This window comes from Varanus komodoensis, unplaced genomic scaffold (genome assembly GCF_004798865.1).
Source record: "Varanus komodoensis strain SLA01 unplaced genomic scaffold, ASM479886v1 scaffold10, whole genome shotgun sequence".
Classification (NCBI taxonomy): Eukaryota; Metazoa; Chordata; class Lepidosauria; order Squamata; family Varanidae; genus Varanus; species Varanus komodoensis.
In genome coordinates, this window is record NW_025335269.1 from 17,626,412 (window position 1) to 17,651,908 (window position 25,497).

The following is a 25,497-nucleotide window of genomic DNA, read 5'->3' on the forward strand; positions in this document are numbered from 1 at the left end:
TGGAGCCCAGGAAAATAAAATCTGTTTCTACCTCCATTTCTTCCCCATCTATTTGTCAGGAAGTGATAGGCCCAGATGCCATGATCGCAGCTTTCTTAATGTTGAGTTTCAAGCCAACTTCTGTGCTCTCCTCCTTCACCCGCATCAAGAGGCTCTTTAGTTCCTCTTCACTTTCTGCCGTGAGAGTGGTTTCGTCTGCATATCTGAGGTTGTTGATATTTCTCCCAGCAATCTTAATTCCAACTGGTGATTCATCTAGGCCCGCCTTTCTCATGATGTGCTCTGCATACAAGTTAAATAGGCAGGGTGACAGTATACAGCCTTACCGAACTCCTTTCTCAATTTTGAACCAATCAGTGGTTCCATGTCCAGTTCTCACTGTTGCTTCTTGACCCACATATAGGTTTCTCAAGAGACAAATAAGATGGTCTGGTACTCCCATCTCTTTAAAAACTTGCCACAATTTGTTGTGATCCACACAATCAAAGGCTTTAGCATAGTCAGTGAAGCAGAAGTAGATGTTTTTCTGGAACTCCCTAGCTTTCTCCAGCGTATGTTGGCAATTTGATCTCTAGTTCCTCTCCCTCTTCGAAATCCTGTCTGTATTTGTGGTAGTTCTGATATTAGGTAGAGGAATCCAAAGGGTAAACTATGTTGGCTTACTAAAACTAACAAGTTCCCAAGTTTTCCACCCAAGAAGATTAAAAAAGGACTTTGGAATAGCCAGCAGGAGCTTATTTTTAAGGTTGCTGCCACTTGGCTTCCTAGCCATTTATAGGTGCCTGACTGGACGTGTTCATGGAGTTATTCTATGCATTATTCAGGGCACCACAGAGACAACTCTACAGTTTTCTTCTGCTCGCTGGAAACAGTGACTGCTCTGGCATTTTTGCTGCACAAAGGCACATTTTGGCTGTAGAAAGACGCACACGCACATGCATGCACTGACCTTCATTGGCTGTCTTGGCCTGTCAAGTGAGAATGCAAGAAGACCCTGTAATACTGTTGTTGTGGGGAAATGTTAAGTACAAAGTGTACTGGCCAATGAGTTGATGGATCATCATGTAAAGAGACAAAAGCAGTGAAGGTCCTTGTGCTTTTTAAGCATCTCTCCAAAGCTTAGGCTATGCACCTATGCTTTCTTTTCATTTTATTTTAAACCTCACCCTTGTGACATTTAGGGAAGCATTTATGAATAGAACACTGAGAGCCAATGATGTGTTCTGGTTAAGAGGGTGGGACTGGGACTCAGGGAATCCGGGTTCTAATCCCTGCTCAGCCATGGAGCTGACTGGGTGGCTTTGGGCCAGTCACAGACTTTCTGCCCAACCTACCTCAAAGGTTTGTTGTTGTGGGGATAACACTGAGAGAGCGCAAGGGGAATGATGTAAGCTGCTTTGAGCTTTTTAAAACAGAAAATAATATTATTTATTAAAATAAATAGTAAATAACAATGATGAGAACAAGGGTATGTACGGAAATATAGTTGGTGCATATTTTTAATAGAACAATTACACAATTTAACAACCAATTGTTCAATCAGGAATACAATAATATATGGTCATATATGGTCCCTGGATGTTATTTTTAATTGAACAATTTAACAATCAATTATATTTTCATTAGAACAATTTAACAATCAATTCTATTCTCATTAAACAATTGAGAATAGAACAATGGTATGTGGACAAATGTGATCTTTGGGGTTTTTTTAAACAGGCAAACTAATAAAAGAAATGCATGTCCATAATATGGGATGCATTTAGGATTATTGGCATCTATTCGTCTCCTTTTTTACATGATGGTGAAATGTTTTCCTGAGAGACACAGTTTGGTCAGGAATGCTTACCGTAGAAGAAATTGGGCATTGCAATCCTATACAGATCTGGTTTGAGAGAAGCCCTCCTGCGTTCCTTGAGGTTTACTCCCAGGTACATTGAATTGCAGCCTAAGGCTACAACTTTCATCATCCCTCATCACGGGCCATGGTGACTGGGGATTATGGGAGTTGGAATAAAAAAATTCAGATTGGTACAGGTGGCTTATCCCTGCACTAGGAAAGAGTCCCCATTGAACAAAGTGTTTCCATTTTTCAGGAACCATTCACAGAAGTATTGCATAAATCCTATCATGTTTCAATTTTTATGGGTTTTTCTTTAAAAAGTATGGGAATGTTTTCTTTTGCAACAAAATAATCCTTTTTAAAGAACAAGAACCATATAAAGCCAACAATTAAACACCCAAAAGTACATGCATAAAAGTATACACAAAACATGCATAAAACCAAAACGAAGGGAGAGATCACATTTTAATCCCCTTTTAAAAAATTACAACATTTAAAAGGTCAGACTTCCACTCCAGAGTAACAAAGAACAGTCGAGGGAGATCACTGTTGCTTGCTCTTGGAACATCCTTCTTTACCTAACTTACTAATTATACACTCCACTGCCCACCAGTAATTATGATATAAAAAGAAGTGTCTATACCTCAGCAATTTAGCTGGTGCTTCATTCTAAACTCAGTTATATCTTACTACAAAGCAGCAAAATTGAGAACCAATGTAGTGTAGTGGTTAACAGTGCAGGTCTGGGATTCAGGAGATCTGGGCTCTAGTCCCCGCTCAGCTATGCAGCCAACTGGGTGATTCTGAGCCAGTCACAGACGCCCCACCTACCTCACCGGGCTTGTGAAGATAAGATTGGAAACAGCAAGAGTAGAAGGATGCAAGCCTCTTTTTCTTTTAAAAAAGAAAAGGGCAGGGTATAAATCTAATAAAGAAATAATAAAAGGAGAAGGAAGGAAGGCAAACTTGTCAGGACAGAGTGACAAACCCTGATCCGTATTTCCACTTGTACTTCAAGCAGGCATTCATTTAATGCAAGGAAAGTTATTGCCAAGAGAAGTTTAGACTCTGCAAAGGTCTCTCTTAAAACTTGATACCATATTTGTGCATTTGAAATCCCTATAGCCTAGAAAATGATTCCATTCTGGAGACATGTCCAGGGCTCACAGACTAGCAGTGGTGAGACTCAAAGGCATTGGGCACAAAATAACCAAGTAGGAGTTTGAAGCTTTCAGTGATAGTAACTGAGTCTTTAAAAGGGCATTTCAACCTTTCAGGAGATGGGGGCTGCAGAAAAGCTGGGAAATTCAAACAAGGAATAGTCAGAGGGTTGGAGCTAGGGCTATCAATACATGGAAGGAGAAGCTGAATCAGGCCTCCAAGTCCCATTCGTGTCCCAGATCCTGACCAGATCTTTCGCAAGCCTGCCGTGTGCCATCTGGCCACACTTAGACTCTGTGCAAGGACCCTTCATCCGAGTGTGAAGGCTGGAAGTGGTGGGTCCATTACAGTCTCCATTACACGCTTTGATTCTGCACATCATTTCTGATCATCTGCAAGGGATACAGGTGAATATTAAACAGGGTCTGGGAACGTGGATCACTGAGGAAGAGTTGAGATGTGGCTTTATTTATTGATTGATTTATTTTTCGATTTATATCCTGCCTTTTTCCTACAAAGGACTCAAGACAGCTTGCATCTCCTCCTCCATCTTATCCCCACAACAACAACAACCCTGTGAGGTAGGTTGGGCTGAGAGTCTGTGACTGGCCCAAAGTCACCCAGTTGGCTCCATGGCCAAGCAGGAACTCGAACCTGAGTCCCAGTCCCATGCTCTTAACCACTACGCCACACTGGCTCTCTCTCTCTCTCTATGAAGGCCTGTGTTGTGTTGTGTTGTTTTGTTGGCTACTTCTCATTGGCGATGGATGAAAATTTACTTTGATAAGAGCTTTCCAGTTTGGCAAATTCTATCATATTTGGAAAGAATTTGAGGGATTTGGGAGTAAGTGACACTAGCAGATTTGTCATTCCCTGTTTATCACTGAATGCAGGATACATGGGTCTGCAGGCACATGTTTGCCATAGTGGGGTGAAAAATAGATCAGGGAGTAGGTGAGCAGAGACAAGTCCAATGGGACAGTGCTGCAGTACCCACTGCTAATAAGTCTTGCACCACCAAAATCACACGCCCAACTGCGTGCCACTTTTCAGCTCCTTGCTTTCAACCCTGGTCCTCAGACTCAGGTCAGCCAAGTGACCTGTTGTGTAGCTTTGGTCCAGAATAATTCTTTCTTCCAAAAGAGGCCTGTAACATCTCATTGATGAGCCTCCAAAAGCGACTAAAGTTTTTTGCTTTTATGAAGGCCTGTTGTATGGCATTTTGATTTTGTGGCTTTAATTGGTCTCTATTTTTAAAAATATTTCCATTGTTCCTGCACTGTGGTTTTCTGCAGCTTTTTGTGTGCTTTATGTTCCATTTAAATTGGGAAGATGGCTTTAATTGTTCAATTGTCGACTTGTTCTAAGCTGTCTAGAACTCTCTGGAGAGCAGGCCAAAGACAAATCTTGTAAGATAAATAAAGAATGGGTATTATTCGCCCTTTGCCAGAGAGTTTTGGAAGAACAGTTTCCCAGCTTCTTCTGACACCTGCTTAACAGACAGAATTTCAGAGAAAAGTGATGCTTCCTCCTTTACTGCACTAGGAACATGGGCTGACTCCATATACAGCAGTCCTCATGTTCTAACTCACTATTATGGACAGTAACTGGCAGTGGCATTCCAACTTTTCCGGCAGGATTCCTTTCCTGGCCCTACAGAAACTGGGGCTCTCTGTATGCAATGCAACTTACCTACATGGAGCTATGGGCCCTCCCTAGAAATCTTGCAGGAGAACATGGAAAGTTTGAATTTCTGCCTGACATCTAGGACAAGCTAGCCTTAGACAATTCACCTAATCAGCTGGGGTTTCACTTGTCAGTTAATCAATCCTATTTAATCATTTAATAATTAGCAACTCCATTTGGATACTCTAAAGATCTTGGAAGTAGTTCCTCACTTACCCTTGCCCTGAACTAAATCCACCACACCCAACCATGTGGTAGCTAATATAAACTCTGGAAGAGAGAGAAAAAACCTGGTAGAGATTAGAAGACCAGTTCTCTGATCTCCAAGCAGACATGTGGGACGGATAATTAACAGTAAGAATATAAACCCACCCTTTATTCTAATTAGATATAGCCCATGTATCTAGTTTGTCTCAGAAATTCAGGATTCTCTGCTCTTGAAAAGATAGTTAAAAGGTAAATAAAAACCCAAAGGACAATTATCTCATGTTTAAGATATGGATGAAATCTGATATAGAAAAGTATAAGATTAAAAGATGAGAAAGAGATTCAGATAAAACTAGGATAGGAGAAAAAAAGAATCTTTCTGCTTTAGAGAACAATTCAAACTTTTTGTTAATAATTTGTAATGAAAGCTCATGTTTATTCTTTTTTTCTATAATGAAATAATTACTTCTTCAGGACAGCAATTATAAAAATGAAGAAGCCATTCCTTCAACACTTACAGCTTTATTAAGGCCCTCATTTAACAAATACAGCAGACCTTGTTGCAAATCTATTAGGTTTGCACAAAATTACTCTATTTCCTGTTAAAAACCAGTAATTCTAAACTTGCATTAAAATCTAATCTTCCTTTGTAAATAATGAGCAGCAGTCTGTAGATCAAGGAACATCACTGTTACCACTTTCCTGTAAATGACTCTGATTGTATTTTCTTTTAGTATTACATAATCTCATCGCCGCAGGACTGATAATAATTATCTCCTATCATCAATTATGCTCTCCTAGTCATAGGCTTGCTGCTATTAACCTGGCCATATGGCTTTCAGGGATGTGTGCCATGATGGATGGTCAGTCGATGGTCTTTGAAGTGCAGGTATTGGGCAATCTTCCCATCACACACACACAGTGGAAACTAGTTGATCATAAAGTCTATAATTATAAGTTAGTTTCCCATTGGACACGGTTTCTCTTCCAGAGTTAATAGCTAATTAAGTACTTGTCGGTTATAAACAAGGTGGAGCAGCAATTCATATGGGGGAATCAAGGGTGAATCAAAAGCAAAAGCACAGGGAAATATTCAAAATTACATTAACAACCAATACTAAACGGAGGTAGAAATATAAAAAATCGCCTAGCCAAAGTCAAATTCCTGCAAGGATGCAATCTCATATATATTAACCAAGATGTATCCACTACTGAAATTAATGGGAATTACCTTTGAGCAGACATGCATAGGCTTGCATTATAAGTATCATTAATTCAATGGGATATTAAGCTTTGGGAGATTTCTCTTCCAGTGCAATCAATGCAGCTTGAAAGTACTTGGATTCGATTGGGACATGTATGAAATTGTTCTCAATTGAAAATATTTACTTTTAAGGCAATTTGTAATTGCACACACTTTTATGAATATCAATATGTTGAGTCTAGACTATGTTATTTCCATTCAGGACCCAATAAAATCAATCTGAAAACATTAGTCATGATGACTAAAATATCCTTGATTTCAGTGAAAAACAATGCAATTCAGACAGGACCAAAAAAAAAAAAAAAAAAAAAAAAATCTTGACCATTCTCATTCTTTTTGATAGACAAGAAATTGCTTTCAAAAAGAAACTCAATGGTGAATACAAGTTTGGAAACATTTTCATGGGTTGAGGTTGGGATTCTTATGGTTGTCTTATCAGTTGCTGAGGAATGTGTGCAAGTCTCTCTCTCTTTCTTATTCTCTCTCTCTCTCCATCCATGCACAGAGGGTGCCAAAAATGTATACACATTTTAAGAAAGGGAAAAAAACTATGTTAAAATTGTAATAGGCAATATATAATGATAATAAAAGATAAATACAAGTCACGTTAGACTTCTGCAATTATAAGCGTTGCTCAAAGTGGTTACCATCAGTGTCCAGACACTTCTGATTATGGCAAACGTAAAAAATGTATTCATTTTTTGGCACCCCCTTCCTGCTCCCTGGAGCCAGAAACAAATGGGGACCAGCCTGCCAAAACTGTTGATGCTGTTGCCATTTGCAGTGGCATAACAGGCTGAAAAAAACCCTTATGTTAAAAAGTTGAGGTACAACAGCTCTGTCAGTGCAGAAGCCTACCTGTAAGAAACTCTTCAGATTTCCCCTCCCCACTGGTGAAATTTGGAGAAATTCTCCCACTCCCCATTTCCCTGCCAACAAATAGTATGAGGAATTTCAAGAGGCTGTTTGTGCACAGCTCTGCAATAGTGTTTGGGCTTTTGATTTGCAGGGTTATTTTGAAGCTTTAGTGGGGTTTACTAAAAGCTGCTGTTAAAAATGACAGCCAGTTACCATATAACTTGACATAATTATGCCACACATTTCTCCCCCTCTACTCAATGTTATTGGCTTCTGCTGGCAATGTCACTGCCCAGATTTTGTTTTCTTTATATATTTCTGTACCTCTTTTCAGATCAAGCATTTAATGGCTATTTTATAGTTTTAGAATTGTAGGATGACAACTGTATTTTGGCTGTTGTAGACCGAATAGTTGCTTAAGATTCATCTGGCGAAAACCCAGAATCTTTTGCTTCACAGCAGTATCTCCTTGCAAAACACTGCTAAAAGATATCAGGTGTCCAAAGACACCCAGTGCTTGCTCCCTGAAATTTTTGTAATCTGTTTTCTGGAACAATGTTGTAACAATCCTAGTGAGCTGTTAACTGTCTTCTTGCAGGCTAGGCTGTGGATCAGGGGAGCAAAAGTGGTGCTGAAGAGATTGCTACCAAGTCATTGAAGGTGAAAGGAAATATGACAGTTGATGAGAAGAAGACTGACATGTTTCAAGGCACACAACAAAAACTACAAGGATAGCAAAGAGAAGAGGCAGAAGATGTTGCAACTGCAGGATGATTTTTCTGACATTCTAGAAACTCCTTGAGTGATAAGGGCTACTTCATGTTGCAAAGGACAGCGAATTCCTGGATGGGTGATGCCGGCTCATTTGCAAATATAGATAGTTTTTTAACTGAACTATTGGACAACTATCCCCTCCTCTTGGAAAAATATAAAACCCCAAGGAGAGGAATATCAGCAGGACTTGGGATCTGGAACTGGCACCTTTAACCCTGATCCACTGCCATGTACTACACTAGGCTTGTCCAACCTGAGTTGCAGGTCTATACATATGAATGCACAAGCAGACACATGGGCTGTTAGGTCCTAATGTCACTGCATGCAGTCGGTGAAGAAAGTGGATAGTCTCATGTTGTCTCAGTACATCTGTTCCACCTCACCTGTTGTCGGTGGAGACTTCCCACTAGGGGAAGTCTCGGTATACTGAAGTCTGGGCAGGATATTCACTTGTTCTGTCAGTAATCTCAGTGAAGCGAGATTGGTGATTTGTCTTTGAAGTAAAGCTTCTAATTTCTTTCGAACTTGGGATGTTCCTTATCTCCACTCCTATAAGATTCTGGAAAAACTCAGCCTGAGATTTCTGGTTTGGTTTCTCTGGCTTCCTGAACAGGAATTGGCAAACAAGGAGTATAGGAATCACAATATGTTGATGGGGTCCAGGATTCCTGGGGTTCAGGAATCACCAATATGTTGATGACACTCTGATCTATTGTGCCTTGTTCAGTAACATCAAGGAAGAAGTTGAAATTCTTGTCTGTTTTTGGGATTTGATAATAGGCTAGAGGGTGAACAAGCTGAGGTCAAACCCAGATTAGAAGGAGATGTTTTTGGTCAGTAAAAGGCCCAGCTTTGGGATTTGGTTTATGCCTATTCTAGGTTTCTAGGCTGGGAGTGTGCCTAGATCCTGCATTGCCGCTAGATCTTTGGACAGTAATGGTGGCAAGGATTTGATTGGCACAGATACACTTAATGAGATAATTGTGATCCTTCCTGTGTTGTTCTGATAACCCAGAACATGCCTTTGTTACAGCATGCTTAGACTACTGCATTCCATTCCACACAGAGCTAACATGAAGAGTATCCAGAAACTTTGGTCCATGCAAAATGTGGCAGTTGGCTGCTAAATGATGCATAGTGCAGTGAACACATAACACTTCTCTTTAAAGACCTGGACTTGTTGCCAGTTGTTTTCCAGACTTGGTTGCTTCAATTGTTAAAAGCTGGTTTTAAATGTTAGTGAAATTGTAGGATGTGTGTACTGTTATTTATATGTTAAGTTGTATCAGCTGATTTACAGCACCCACACTGCTTTGGCTATTGGTGGTATAGAAATAAAACAAAGAAGTCAATGCATTCAAGGTGTTGGTTTTAACCTTTAAAGCTCTAAACATGTCAGGAACTGGCTGCCTAAGGCGACTGCCCATCTCATAAGGAACCCACCTTCATATCTATATCTGCAGAAGAGGAACTCTTAAGGACCCACAAAGAGCTTTCTCTTGTGTTGCTCCTAAACCATAGAAACTACTCTTTTAAGAACTATGATTAGCTCCCACTTTCTTGTCTTTCAAGAAGGGTGCAAAGACACATCTTTTTAATCTAGCCTTTTCAATTATGCATGTTTTACTGTGTTCAATGTTCTTGTTTTTTATTGTTTTAAATTGTTGTGTACTGCCTTAATGGCTTTTAATCAATGTTAATAATGCATAAATCAATGTTAATAATAAATAAATAATAGTGCATTATATCTTAGGAAGGTTGTGAGGATCTCAGCATGGGATTGCCATTTTAAATTCTTTTCTTGTAATATTTAATTCCACCCCAAATGAAACACATGGTTCTTTTATAGATTTCAATGGAAGCAATTTAAGCTATAAACCCATGTTTCACACGTTCATTGCACAGAAACCTCCAAACTGCATCATGTATTCAGAACAAGGCACTGTGGCTGTGATGTCTTTGTGTCTCATGCTGCCTCTTGTATTTTGTCTAGATGGCCATTTTCAGCTGTATGAATTTAGTACTAGGAAGGGATGGAGGGTGGAACCAAACTAAGTGTGTGGGCCCGGCCTTATTCCCTTCCCATGGCATGATCTCTTTCTTCCATTCTGAGAACTAGCTGTGACTGGGATGCTTTCCAGGCCTGCTCTCAAGAAGGTAATGTGGAAGCTCAAATTTCAGAGTCCTGCTTTTGAGGTTGCAAGGCATCAGAGCTAGGACAGCAAATAATCCCATGGCTTCTTAAGCGATGCCTGCAGGGCATGGGATTGTGCTCATAAGCAACCATGTAACTATTCCACTGGAAAAAGAAGAAGAGTCTTAGGAGTATTTATGCCAGGTTTGAGTCAGCTCATTTGAGAGAGATTTCCATGTTAAATGTACTATGTCACAATGCAAAAATTCCCACTGATTTATCTAAAAGCCATGAACAAGAACCAGTGAGGGCAGGATTCCAGACTGCTATTGGCCAAGCCTGTCTGAAAAGCTCAAGCAAATTTTGTATCCTGATACAAGAACAACTCTCGTGTCTATTCTTCCATAAAGAGTTCATGGCTTTAACTGATTTTCATATGCTTTTGTATTCTTTGGACATACTATCTGAGTATATTTGATTAATGGATGGTTTCATCTGTTTGCCAAGACACTGTTTGAAATGTTAGCATTTCGAGCTTCCTAATATCAGTGGTAAAGCATGAATTTCCATCAATAAAGATTTTTAACTGTGTCATATCCTCTCAAGTATTTTAGAATTAAGTTTGTTAATCTTTGTTGTTTTATAAAACATGTAAATTAATGTGATGAACCAGCAGAGAAGAGGATCAGATTTTCTGCTAAGACAATCAAGTTAATGAACGGGTAATTAGTGTTAAGAGCATTAGTGACATTAAAGCTTAATGAGTTGAATCTTCAGCATTTCACGTTCCTGACTTGCCACAGTTTACCAACTAAAAGTTTATTCATCCTTTTTGGGGGGTGGGGGCGAGGGACTGAAGAACATTTTTAGGTATGAGACTTAATGCAGGCTAAACAAAAAAGTTAATTTCCTGATCCATAAAAACTAAAAAAAGGATCAAGAGAAATCACAGATCTTACATACAAGTAATGATAATATAATAATCTAATACATAAAATACTATCAAAATGTATAAACATGATGAAAACTACACAGCAAAAGCTGCAAGTAAACAGTAGTAATAGATAGACTTTTCCCCCATCCTTTTAACTCCTGAATATATTTTCTAGGAGTTGGTTTGAAAACTGACTTGTAAATGCAGCTTTTGTTTTATGATCTGAGTTATGTTCTGCAATTTCTTATAAATGTTTTCTAGTGGTTCTATGGACTGTATTACTACTTTTTACTTGTCTTTTTGCTGTGCAATTTTAAACCATGTTTCATGTTTTGTGGCATTTTATCAATCACAATATTATATTATTGGGTCTTATAAAATCTGCACTCCGTTCTGAATTCTCATTTTTCCATGGAACTTATTAGTACTGGGAGAGGGATGAAGGATGCTAATCAACATACTTAAAATAACAATATAATTGTAGAATCAGGAGACTTTACTACTGTTTGAAAGTTCACTGAAAGAAAAGCATTACTACACAGAGCACGGTACAATATCCACATTTTTACCTGGCGGGGTATGGAAATTAGAGCTAAGCTTAAGCATTCCACAGACTCCCTGAAACACACCCATCTGTCCAGTGATTTTGCAGAGTGCTTTTCACAAGGGTGTAAAACTATTTGAAAGGGGTGGGTATCATAGGGAAGGGGTGGGTATCATAGGGTATCATAAACTGGCGCTTCCTGGTATAATCAAGCTGGCTGGCACAGAATGCAGACTGAATGCCAATTTGGATGCCGATTCAAATGAGCATCCCCACTTTTCTGTGTAAGTATTTGTAACTAGAGAAGGATCGGGATGAAAGTCTTCGAGTGCAGCACTGGTTTACAATGAAACAGCAAGCATGTTACAGCAAGATAAGGCACTGGCCCAGTTGCCTGGGCAACAAGGATGAGCTCCCTCTCATCTCCCCACGGCCCGCAGTCTACAAGCAGAGGCAGGCCAATGGGATGGCTTTGCTTGCCTTCAGTGATTTTCCCAGTTTATGCAAATCTGATTGGCTAGGTGATGCTGTGGCTTCAGCTTCATTGGCTGAGAATAAGTGCTGGAGAAGCCCTTTCAAGTAGGGAAGTAAATGGTACAAAAGCGGTAGCAGACCAAAGAAACAGCGGCTGTAGTGAGGGAAGATAACATACGTGTGAAAAAGAGAAGGTTTTGTTATTGTTCTTGCAAATCCTATTGTATTCCCCTAATAGCAAGTTTTGCATTGAAAATACAAAGCTCGCAAAAATTTGGCACAGCATTAATGGAAATACTAAGAACTGAACGGTTCTTATATATATATCATCTGCATTCTGCAGCAACCCAGAAACATGAAATTAGTTTTTTAATGGCATGCTGGCTGGGACATGCTTGGAGTTGTAGGTTTTGTTTTTTGTTCTACTGTCTAGGCAGCCATAGAATTGTGTCCCCAAAAGTTGTAATGGCTACAAGGAAACATGAGCTTGTAGCAGTTCTTGAGCTACAGAGTGTCAGAGGTAGAGAATGGCAAATCTGTCCATTCAGTTTTCCATTTTTTCAATCCTAAATTTGCCTCACTCCAAGCATTAAGTTTTTTTAAAATTGCATGAACATTCACAGCATTTTTCTGCACATTTCTCCTAAAATATGAATTTTTAAGCAATTTTCCTAAGTGCATGTTACTTTGCAAACAGAATGAATTTCATTCCGTTGCTTTCTAACAGAATGAATTTTAACAGTATTTCCCCTAACATTCACATTTTTGTGAATTCTGATTGGAGGTTTCCATGACAACATGTAGAGAATTTTGAAGGATAATTTATTTGCATAGTGGTACAAAAGTGCAAAATTAGGTAAGTTTGCTTTTAAATATGAGCAGAATACCTTTCTCTCCATAGCTCTCAGCCGGGACTTTGAATGTTACAAACCACCTCTGACCAAAGTGATCAAATTTGCATGTGGTATGAGCATGTGGAGTTCCATCTTGGGCTTTGAGGCCAGGGAAGGCCATATTACAGTGGCCAGGGATGCTGTGACTATGTTTAGAAGATTCAGATGGTTCCACTCTGGTTGCGGTTTATTTATGTATTCATTTATTTTATTTCTAGCCAAAGCTCTATGGTCTCTATATTTATGGGATCTGGTGATTTTTGTTTATAACTGAAACAATGAGATTCAGAAGTGGATTGGGTTTCCCTTATTGCATTGGTATTCTCTATATACTAAAGCACTGTGCCTTGTGCATCAGGAGGCCAACAGTAATCGTAGAGCGAGAGTGTCCAACCTGGGGTGCCCACATCCCCAGGGGGAGCGAGATGGCATTTCAGGAGGTGCAACTAAGAGGGAGGCAGCATCGTGATTCACCAAAATTGGCCTATTCTGATGTTTCTTTGCCAAAAAACAATCCAATAATAAAATTATTTATTATTTTGTTGCATCTGGAGTCAGTTCTCTTTTGTCAATCAAGGCAGGATCTATGAATCGCCTGAATCCACAGGCAGACTCATGGATCACAATCAGCAAGAAAGTTCCACATTTTGACAAAAATGTGAAGGAGAAGCCGGGACAAAGAAGTCATTGAACTTTTTGTCCACAATTGAGATTGATTTTATTGTTTACATTATTTTACAATTGCTCAATTTATATTTGAATTTTATGCACTGAGTTAAAAGCTTAGTTTTTTGAGCTCAAGTTGTTCACCTGCAGTACTGTATGTGGTTCAAAAATTGGAAATTGAACTTCATCTTCAAATGTGATACTTTCATAGGGGGTGCAGACATAGAGCAAACATTTTTCTAGGCATGCGGGGTACAGAGAATTTGGGAACCACTATCCTTGAGGATCCCCATTATGAATGCTGAAATGTATTCCAGGACATGGTAACTGGGAATCGAGCAACTGCTGCAGTGGCACAGAATTTTTCAAGTTTCTTTTTTTTAAGTGACATAGGAAGGGCAAGATGTATTCTCTGCCAATGGACTGAATGTCACATAATCTCTGAAAGAAAAATAATGGTAATAATGGAAAAATAATTTCATAATAATGCTCTCATATTAAACATACTGGGTTAGATCCAGATTAGATCCAGATTTAAACTTTATCAAATGCACTGGATCTAACACATTTTATCTGAAATAATTCCTACTGATTTCAATAAAGTTAATGTTGGATTTATTGCAATTGTTCATGCCTTTCAGGATTCCAAGATTGCTAACAAGTAATACAGAGAAACATTAATAAAATCACAATCATGTTACCATATAACAAATGATGACGCGCCTTTCCAAGGGTAGCTCGTGATATAATGTCCTGCGGAAAAGAGAGAATAGAAACTGCAGCTGGAACCAATGCTGGATTGCTCTTTACCTATCTCTCTGTCCCATTTGTAAGCTTTCCTACGGGGCAGGAAGATTTAAGTGAAATATTTGATTTTTAACATGGCAAGAATTAATGAAAGGAATTCAAATCACAGTAAGGAGAAAAAAGTAAGGAAAAAGGTTTTCAAATAAGTTACACAAAAACTTCCTCGATATACAAACTAGGCAGAAAGATAATGTTTCTGTATTTGCCTGTATGCAGGCTTCACAGATTGCATTTCTGTTATGCAGTCCCAAAGCATTATGGGTAGTCTTTTTCCAATTGTCATCCCTTTATTGAGGTAAATGTGTTTCCACTGCTACTGACATCTTTTCCACTGAAATGGCACTGATTGAAACAAAATGTAGCATTTTCCATTACATTATATTCCAACCAAGAGCTGAATTTGTATTGTGCCGGGTTGAAATGTGTTGCCGTGATTTTGAAATATTTTATTTATGGATAACTTTTTAGCATCAGTTACTTTGGATTGTTTTCTTTTGACTATGCAATCCCTAAGACTTCATTACTGGCAGATTTTAACTTGTTTTATCTATGTTGTAAGCCGCCCCGAGGCTTCGGCGAATGGGGCGGCATAAAAATGTTTTAATAAATAAATAAAATAAATAAAATGAGTTTCAAGCTAGAATAGGCTTGACATATGGGATCTCCCACTTTTGCCAATGGCTCTACCCACCAGTGGGATGTCTTCCCGCCGCCCCATGAGTTTCTCTGAAATAGAATTTGGCCCCGTCCTGAAAGAGGTTCAAGAGCTCTGAGGCACAGAAATGGTAACAAAGAAAAGGCACTCCTCATCTGTGAAAGCTGGCTGTTCTTGACGGTACCACATTGATCTAGAAATGGCTGGTTCCAGCCAAGTTGCTCTGTCCATTGCGCACACCAGAATGGACAGATGGAGCTCACCGAGGCATGGCCAAAGACATGTATGGATAAAAAAAACTAAAGAGGGAACAATGTTTATGGCAAAGCTATGCAAATAAGTCCTTCATAGCATATTCATGTATTTTTGAAGGAACATGTTGGGGGAAAAAAATAGTCTGCAGATGGTGGGGTTGCTTATAAGGGGAGAACATCTGCCTCAAGTGTTTTTCCACTGAAGTATTACCAGGGGATGTTTGCTCGAACAAGAACGGGAAAATTGGACTCTGGGGTCAGTTTCGTTGTTGGGTTTTTTAAAGATTTATATAAAGCATAACACTTTAGGATTCAAGTGTCTCTCGGTCAAATTATGTCCTAGATCACATTTACTGCGGCTGCTTGCTAGCAGAGATAACAAGATTATTAGGCTCATGAGAAACTTCAGACAGAGACGGTCATTCCCAGAGCTGCTCTGTTCATCACAAGGATGGGTTTAATTTAGCACAGCAAAATTGTCATGAAATGTAAACAGCTCCAGACACCAAACCTGCTCCGTTCACCAACACTCTCCGCTTGACAGCAAGAATGAAATAAATTAATGATATTTTATTCACCTGTCAAAAAGAAATTGCTCAAACCAGCTGGGTGAGCAAGAAGAGGGTTGTTACTGCCGGTTACACAGATGAGCTTCTGCAGTCCCTCAATACTGTGCTATATTCTTCCCAAATTTCAATCAACAGATCAGCCATAATCAACAACCGTCTATAAGGGTTGTTCTTGCAGTAAGGCATAGGATAGCAGAAAAAAATTGGAAATCCCATGTGCTTTTGATGTCAGGTATGAAAAGCCTGGATAAACAAGATTTTCTATTAAATGATTTTTTTTCCAAAAATCAGATTATTCTTATCAATTTCCTCTGAGTAATAGAGACTAATATATATTTAGGCAGGTATGTAGAAGCATAGACTGGTTCTGAGTGGGATATATTTATCTTTTTAATATGTTCTATCTTGTTAGTGCCCTTTAAAAATGGAGGCTATCCTTTTCAGTAGTAATAATAATAATACTAGGCAAGTATCTGTGAATTTTTACATTGAAAAAGTGCTGTGGTTTATTTCCTTCTTTTTATTAGTGTCCTCTGGTGATATCTCCTATTTTAAATATTCCAAAAATGTTTTCATAATACCTGCTTAATTTCCTGTACTTTTGCTCTGGATATGGGACCACTATCAATTATGCCATTTGTGACATCCAATCAACTTTTCCTCACTGCCAGAGCATTTACATGTTTGAAATCAATTGGGCAGAAAGATTAATCAGGAGTCTTTAGAATATTCATATGATGATTTAACAATTGCACTAAAGTGATAAATATTCAGTAGCTGTCACTGCAGCCACTCATTAAAATTAGGGAGGCAGATCAGTAACAGGTAATCAATGCTAGTTAACCAAAAATGGGGAGATATTTGCTCATTATCTCCTAGCTTTATCTGGCCTTTTTTCTCATCAACATTCAGCAATGCTACCTGAGCATGAAAGAGAAAAATGATAAAAATGCAAGGAAAGGAAAGGAAAGGAAAGGAAAGGAAAGGAAAGGAAAGGAAAGGAGTGGCATCTCAGCGGTACTGTATAGGAGCTTTTGCATTCATATAGCTGTACCTGGCAGACTCAGGTATAGGACATGGGGCATATTTAGGACCCCTAGTACCCAACCTGACCCAGCTGAGCAATCAGAAAGATCAATGATCAAACAATATTCCAGACTAGTATGTTATGATTTTATTCCAGCACTGAGTCTCTTAGGCCTAGAGTAAAGTATTTTCCAAGTAAAGTCTTGTAGGGATTTTGCTGTTTCACTTAACATTCTGGAAAACATCCGTGCCAGACTGTAAAACACTGAATAGCTGACAGTGGAGCTTCTTGTATCAAAATGGGACAGTATAAATCAAAGGAGTCGCAATGGTATCAGGTCATGAACAATAACAGCCATAAACTAGAAATGTTATCAGCTCTAGGAAGGGATGTTTGAAATGGATAATATTGTAACTTGCAGACTAGCACACAAATGTTCAAACAATTGATTCACTTGTCACTCACAGATCAGTTGCTTAATATGATGATCACAGTTGTTGTGTCACAGACATGTTTTTATAGATAGAAATCTAGTTTTGAGATAACAAAAAATAAACTTTTAGAACAGATCTAGTAATGTCTATTACCAGAAAGCAACATCTGAATGTGCACTGAATATACAAACATATATAAAATGCTTAACATGCATAAAAGGCAGTCCAAAGATCAAAGATTCCAGTTCTTTATGGGAGAACTCTCTTTCTTTCTTTGATTTTGGAATACCAATAAGATACCATATTTACAGTGAAGTGTTGTTCTTCATAAACCTTGTTTCTGGAAATATTATCTTGATGCTCTTTTTATTTAGCATGTATCAGCACAGTAAGCTAGCTGAAATAAGTTAAACACAGAATTAAAATTAAATTAAATTAAATTAAAATTAAAATTCTGTGTGTCTAATATCAGAAATCAGGGAAGGAAAAAGCCAGCATGTCCTGGTAACACCCTGTGCTAGGGAAAATTGAGAGGAAATGGTTACCTGGTGGTTTAGGACTCATCTTATAAATTCCAGAGTGAGAACAGATTTGTCTCAAGAGGTTCTTACTGACAAGGTACCATTTTTCGATGTGAAAATTTCAGAGACACAGCCAGCTTTCTTAGACCAGGTCCTCATCCTGCTTTCCCAAGACTAGAAAAGTCTTGATTGAAACCATGGATGATAACCAGGAGAGCCTTGGGAGTTCCACACAAGCTCCAGAGCAGAGACAAGGCAGCCAGTAAGGAGACTGAGAAACTGAGCCACTGCTACATGCAGGGTTCAGGGAAAAGTATCAGTGGGCATTCTACAAGGCACTCATGAGAGATTCAGTCCAAGGGGGAGTTAGGGAAGACACTACTGCTGATAAGGTTCAGGCAAGAGGCATAGTCAAAGGTATTCTGAAGGTAATTACCTGGGGCTCAGCCCAATGGAGTTCCAGGGATCTATAACAGGTCTATAACAAGAGTATATATATGTTGTTTCCAACAATCCTTTCAGTTTTCAACTGTTCTTAAGCAGAGGGTGCCAGAACTCTACACGGATGGGTGTAGCTTGTGGAATCACCATACTTCCAAGAAGTTCTCTGCTGTCTGCATCTTCAGTCTATATCACCCCTTTGGGCTTGCGTTCTTTCCTTTTCTGACTCTGGATTCCACCTGTTCCAGTAGTAGGTCCTTTCTGGCCATTTCTTCTGGCCCTGGTGGCTCCTGAGCTTCAGCAGCTGCTGAAGATCTTACTCTAGATCTTACTCGAAGGAAAACTTATCTAGAGGAGGAGGGGATATGACAGTGCCACCCAAGGACAATACTGGCTGGAAATGATGAGAATTGCAGCCCAACAAATTTGTTGGGCACAAGTTTGATGAAGACTATATTAGGCAATGCTCTATTACTTAAAAATATCTTCTTGCTCATAGTAGCTGATAGAGCTGAACCCAAATTAATAACTTTCCAGTATAACTAAGCATGTTCATTTATTTATTGAGTTATCTTCACTTTCATTTACCATCCCTTGTCCTTTGTATTATCATTATTTGTGAAATGAGATTTCCTACATAGCACCGTGAGAGAATTGGTAAATAATAGTGGATACTTCATCAGCAGAAGGGATAGTCTTGTGCATCAGTTTGAGGCTCCAGGAATAACATTATCCTCTTCCTCATTGATAGCCCAGGTGCCATAGTTCTCTTATACCAAAGGTTCATGTGGAGAATTGATTACATAAGTGTTTTTCTCCCAACAAAGTGTCTACCCCACTGAAATGGCCAATTTTCACCCAAAGATCACTAATGGAGAATATTCAATGCAGTTCTACTGACAATACGTATTTTCTAACTGTTGGCAGGCAGAAAACAAAACACCATTCATTTTGGTAAAAAAAGCAAGTAGAGGAAAAGAATCAGTGTATATCCCTGAGAAAAAGGAAAGCATCTTATTTTGATCTGTCAAATACTAGTTTTGAGTGTGTGTTTCTCTGTCTTCTCCACATTATCCTAGCTAAACAAATTGCCCATTGTTGTAGCTGCAAGAGTTTCTGTTCATCCAATCTTTCCTTAAGACCCAGAATCCAATTCAAAAGTAAATTCAGACTAAATGGATCAATTTTCCAGGTCGAAGTCAGTAAGAATAGGGAGATCCCATCGCAGAAGGAAACCAGAGTAAATGCATTAATTTCTTAGATCTTTAGAAAGTTAATCTGGAGGCCACTAAACCTCACCATGAGGTATTTCCTGCTATGTTGTTGTTGTTTCTTGCAGGCCCCATTGCCTGCCTCCCTGCCTGCCTGCCTCTCCCACTTTATATTACTCAACAGAGGTGGGTAATGATGGCCAGGAGGGCTCCATTATTTGTGTAAGGGCTACAAGCATCTTTTTTGAATTAGGGATCTCAATGTATAGATGAGATTTCCTTATCTGGATACCATCCAGATTTATTTGGTTTTGGACTTCAGCCCCAGGCAATGGTGGGAGATACGTCTGTGTAAGCTGGAAGGAATTGAGTGCCACCAGGTAGCCATGAAGAAGCAGGCTTTCTCAGTGGTGGCACCCACCCATTGGGACATCCTTCCACATGTGGTCTGAAAGACAAAAATGGAGACATGTTGTAAGCAAACACACCTACTAACACAGGTTTTCCCTGCTTGTGAAGGACTTTGTCACTATCCTGTTATTATTGTTTTTATTTTTAAAACAATAATTTAAAACATAATTAAATAATTATATACTGTTATACTGCTATGTTGTTGCTGTTGCTTTAATGTGAACCACTTCCAGATTTAAATATATGTGATATAGAAGTGCCTATTAATAATTTTAAAAACAGTTGTCTGCTGTCAATCCCAAATAAGTTTCCAAGAAGGATGGGCTTTTGAAAGCAAAAGACTGCTGGGAATATTAAATTTTAGCTCTTTCCTTACCTCCCCAGTTAGTAGAATTAAACTAGGGATGCATAAGGCTGGAAAGGGCCAGGCAGTCATCCTTCAAGCCATCTACCATACAGAACTTTCCTTGCATTATCACAGGAAATCAGCAGGTGGTTGCAGTTTGTAATGTGTTTTGATAATATTTACTATGTCCTTGTGTACAGTATCCTTGCTGCATGTATATTAGGGGTTGTTTTATAGATCTTTTTTCAGTTCACTTGATGTCATGTAGGAACACAAGAAGTTGCCTTATTCAGGATATTTCTGTCTGGTCCAGTTTCGCTGCAGTTGAATTGATTCCTTGCTACCCACAACTGAATTTTTCACACTGTAGAAATCACAACTTGTAAACCTCTCCCTTTAGCCCTTGTGCCTAGATGAAATAGAGCCCTTCTAAAAATGGAAGTCCATTACTAAATGTGAGGATCATGATGGTGGTCATATTCTACCTAAACTGTAATACAGGTCCTTTTTGCACTGAGGGTCGCTTGGTACAGCTTGGTTGGCTGAATTTTATCTATTTATTTCTAGCCAAAGCTCTCTGGGTGGTTTACAAAAATACAACAGTATACTGTAGAAAATACAGATAATAAATCTATCATAAAAATCACGAACACAGAAAAGAGTATTTTGTAACCTCAACACAAGACTTATCAGTTCAGCATTAAGGCTGGTTTAAGATAATACAACAACCTAACTCCAAGAATTAAGTATGGGTTTAAGGTGTGCTATTGCTGAATTTGTGAGGAGACTGACTGTAGTACATTCAGAATCAAAGAGTTTAGTGCTCAGTTACTTTCAGTAAATGATCAACAACCATCCCATATTCACATATGACATTATATTGTTTATGGAGTTTCAAATCTTATGATGTGTGTGATTATAAGAAAAAATATACATGCCTCACAAAACTGGGATCTATAATTCAAGTGATAAATAGCTACCACGGGAAGTAGCATATGTTAGCACAAATTGGCAGACATCCATTGTTATTCTGTGGCAGGGTTTCAAAACAAAATTCTTCCTATGCTATGGATTTAGCACATCACTAAGCAGCCCATTGCGATTTTCATAAAAATGTTCAGAAAGGATGTCAAGATACTACGCTTAGATGTTCAAATGTGGTTTTCAGTACATAGCATTGGTACTTGCTTACCTCAATATGCTAGGCTGATTCTCCAAAGGCAGGTTTATTGTCTTATTATTTACTTCCTAGCAGAAACCTGTTTCCACAGCCAAATTCATCCCTTTTTTATTGACGTCAATAGAGGTAACCGGAAAATCTGAGTCAATGTCTTAAATATTTTATAATCTGTAAATCTTCTGAAAGGAAGCACTGCTAAAGAGTTTTCTCAGGGAGGCAAATGAAACTTGAACAAACCATATTAAATCAGGATGTATCACCTGGAGCACTGAACCAACGTAAATATGTGAAACATGAAAAGACTATAATTTGGTGTTATATTACGTCTGATTGATCATTGATCTCTGAGAGTGATAGCAAGGTTTCAGACAAAACTGGCAGGAGAGGACTTGTGGCATTGAAATGAAGTTTCTTGCTCTGTGTAGTATGGCTAATGATGGATGAACTGATTCTGTCATTGCTGACTCCCAAGTTTTCACACCAAATTACAAATCCAACATTTTTAGTTTGCTTGCAAGTGTTCCCTTATTACAAGCTTTTGAAGGAATGGTGTTTTAAACTTAAAGTAATACAGGGTGGTCGAAAGGCTTACAAATATATATTCTTTGTTATATTCTTTAAAGGTTAAAAAACCTCCCAGGGACTAGAAAGGGCAGCTTCTGCAGTGTGCTTTCAAAATGGGTCTGACATTGTATCTAGAAACATCGCTACATGATCATGCAGCATCGTTGCCAAAGGCTGTACAGGAAGAATAAAAGATGGCTGCCGCCATGGGTCTTGTTTGTGTTCCACCATGCTGCTAACCAACTGATTAAAAAGATATACAGGGTGGAAGAGAATGGGCAATCATCCCTCCTCTGCTCTCAGGCCCACTGTTATTTTTTCCTGCTGCTGCTTGACTGGAAAGAAAAGAGAAAAAAGAAGTATTTGAAGGAAGGTGTGTGCATGGACCAGCTGATATTGGGGACTTTAGGAAAATGGGGAGCCAACCTAACAGAGAGAAGGTTATTTTTTCAGAGACCCAGCTTGGCCTGTGAAAATATTCTGCATTCTTCTAATTTTGCAAAGGGCAAGAACTATGGTTTTGGATTTAATCTGAAGTGAGCTTGAGAGAGATTGCATTCAGCTATTTCAAGGGTTCCAGATGTGTGTTCACCTTACACATCAAGACTTTTAAAAGTATTTTCATTGCTGGGGATAGGTGAGTTAGAGGAGACTGAACACAAAAAGACCTTCTAAGATCATGCAAAAGGACATTTTAAATTTTCAGTTTAAATAATTAAACACATTTAAATAAATAAATGCCATGAAACGTGCAGTTTAATAGCCAACAACTGGAATGTGAAGAAACATAGCATTAACAGTGTAACTAAAAGAGAATGCTTTGGGCAGTAGATAAATCTGCTAAATAAATGTCCAGAACTATGAATTTTAAATAAACAGACAAACAAACAAACTCAGGCTTAGCATAAATCTCTGGAGTAGGCTGCCATTATCCCTTGCCTCTGCATGAAAGAACATGGGCAAGGAACTGGGAACCATAATAGGCCGCCTCAGTCCCATTCAGAACTATTTTAGCTATGCCCCACTAGCATTGTCATACTGGCAAGACACTGTGGGGACACAATGTTTTGCTTGCCCTGAGTGAGGTGAGCTTGTGATCGCTCCTGATTCTTTGACACCTGCCCTGGTTGTCTTTCATGGGCATGTAGGACTTCTTGATGTGTGATCTGATCCTTAATCTGTTAGGAGGAGGGGCAGGCCTCCTCTGCCCCAAGGGGGCTTCCAGTCACCTAGCCTTGGAGCTTACAAAAAGTAGCAAGTCTACCTGGAATTAGAGTTTCCACTTTGCTTGAGTGCAGACTCTTAAGCTTTAACCAGAGAATCTGGAAGAGCGGACTTTCCTGAGCCAAAGTCTTTTTCCTTCCCAGACCTTGAACCTCCCTTTGTTTCGCCAACCCTCCTACATCAAAAGGCAGGGCTGTGGGAAAGGGAAAGAGTCCCCACGGGGCATCCTTATGGGAAATGGTGCTCCTGGCTCAGTTCTGGTATATCCCAGGAAAAAAGGCTTTTATAAAAAGACTCACAAATACATTCTAAGTATATTCACCCTTCCATATGGCTTTGGAAGACTGTAAGATAATAAGAACTAGGTAAGTAGGCCTTGGTCTAGCTAGGACAGGTCTGTCTTGAACTCCACTCCCACAACAATGCATGAAAATGGCTTCTAAACCCCTTGAAGCCTTTTTCGCCTGTCACATACCACCTGACCTCCACCCCAGTCTGCCCACAAGAGCCTGAAAGCCTAGAGTCTCCTTAAAGGATCTGATCTAATTAAACCACTGTTTTCTTTAGGATGGTAAGTCCTAACTCTAGACTCAAAAGGATAATGCTATCTAAATTTGCATCTTGTTCTCCCCAAGTATAAGCCAGGAACAAAACAGAATTAAAAGGACCCTTCAGAAGGGGAATTTGTGGTCCACTGGGCTACAATTTCTACAGCATTTCATCTGCGTAAAAACATATCTGGCACCCTGCAGTTGGAGGGGAAAGCAGCCTTAGAAAAGCAGGGGGTAGGGGAAGGGTTAAGCATTCCCCCCACAAGGAGGAACGTCTGGCTCCTGCAGAAGCCCTTTTGGCTTGAAGAAGCCCAACTGACATTGCCTGCATACACTTATGGGCAAATCCGCTGTCCTCCTTCCTCACCATTGGCTAGGCTAGCTAGGGTTGATGGGAGATGTATTCCAAGTTGCCTGTCCTTGCTGTGAGTGCATGCCATCTCCAGGACTCTTTACTGTCCTTAGAGGATAGATGCATTTTTAGAAAGTTGTATCAGCATCATCAAGATGTCACCAGGCAAGGGGTTGTTGCATTAAGTATACCCTTGGGCAATGATAGCAGGACGACAGAAATGTATAGGGACTTTATATACCTGTCATGCTTAGTTTCAGCATGTAACCATGCAATTAGTCTTGCTTAATAGAAACAGACAGATTAAATACTGTTTACCACCAAAGCTACACTGGGTTGAATCCCCTGCTAATTACTTGGCCACATTGTCAATAAATCAGTTGCCAGGTTAAAAGGGAAATTAATGTGGTCAAGTGTAAGCTTTCAAGACTTGGGAGGGGAGCAGCACACAGAAATGGGCTCCCTTTTATAGCCTGCATCTGCTCAGTGAAAACAAGTGGGAGAATCTATGATTCCTTTCTGCTAATAAGTCATCGTTACAAAACATTAACCAAACAATTCTGACAAGTGTGCAAACTGGCAGTAATAATCAGCAATTATTGTAGGACATTTTCTGGAGATAGAGCTGCCGAATCTCCCCCTGCCCACATGCAACATTTTTCTTGATTTGCCCAGTATACTTTCATACATAGTATTTTGGTTCAGATTATACAACAGAAAAGTATAGGTCAGAAGAGCAATATAGTTGGGAATTTCATATTGTAATCATTTTGAGTTTATGATAGATACCATTATGTAGCAAATATGACTTCCTATCCTTCTGCCTTGGTTTTTTTGTCCCCAAGGCTATAAAAGAGGCTGTCCTTCCAAAAATACATTGCATTCTGCACCAGGGCTCTCCAACCCTTTTGAGTCAAGTGGACACATCTGGAATTTTGAGAGAGGGATATGAATACTTCCATAAAATGGCTGCCACTGAGGCAGAGGCTGCCCATTCATAAAATGGTTTCCACAGTGGGCCTGACCAGTCATGAAACAATTCTGAGATGAGATGAGACTAAACGAAAACTAACTTGTTCAGGAGCCTAAGCACAAGGTAATGCTGGGACCCTTTGCACCCAGACAGCACCTATTTCCTTTAAAAAAAAAAAAACCTATTTAAAAAATCTTAAGAAATAAAATAAGAAGCAGTTGGGGATGAAACCTACAACTTTTATTCATTTATTTATTAATTCAGCTAATATTCTGAAGACTCTCCGACATATAAGATGAGCATACTGCTCCCCCATTAAAAATATATCTGTTTTTCACAATCAGGAACAAAATGTTTGGACCAGCAAATATCATAAAAACAACTGATTGACAGGGCAGAAAACTAGGCATACAGATGCACAGATGGTTGTCCCAGTCCAGAAAGTCAGCAGTATGAATTAAAAGGAATTCACTTGACTGGTCAAGGATTCCTATGAGAAAGATGGTAGTCTCCCAGTGATAAACAGCATTTTCCCTACA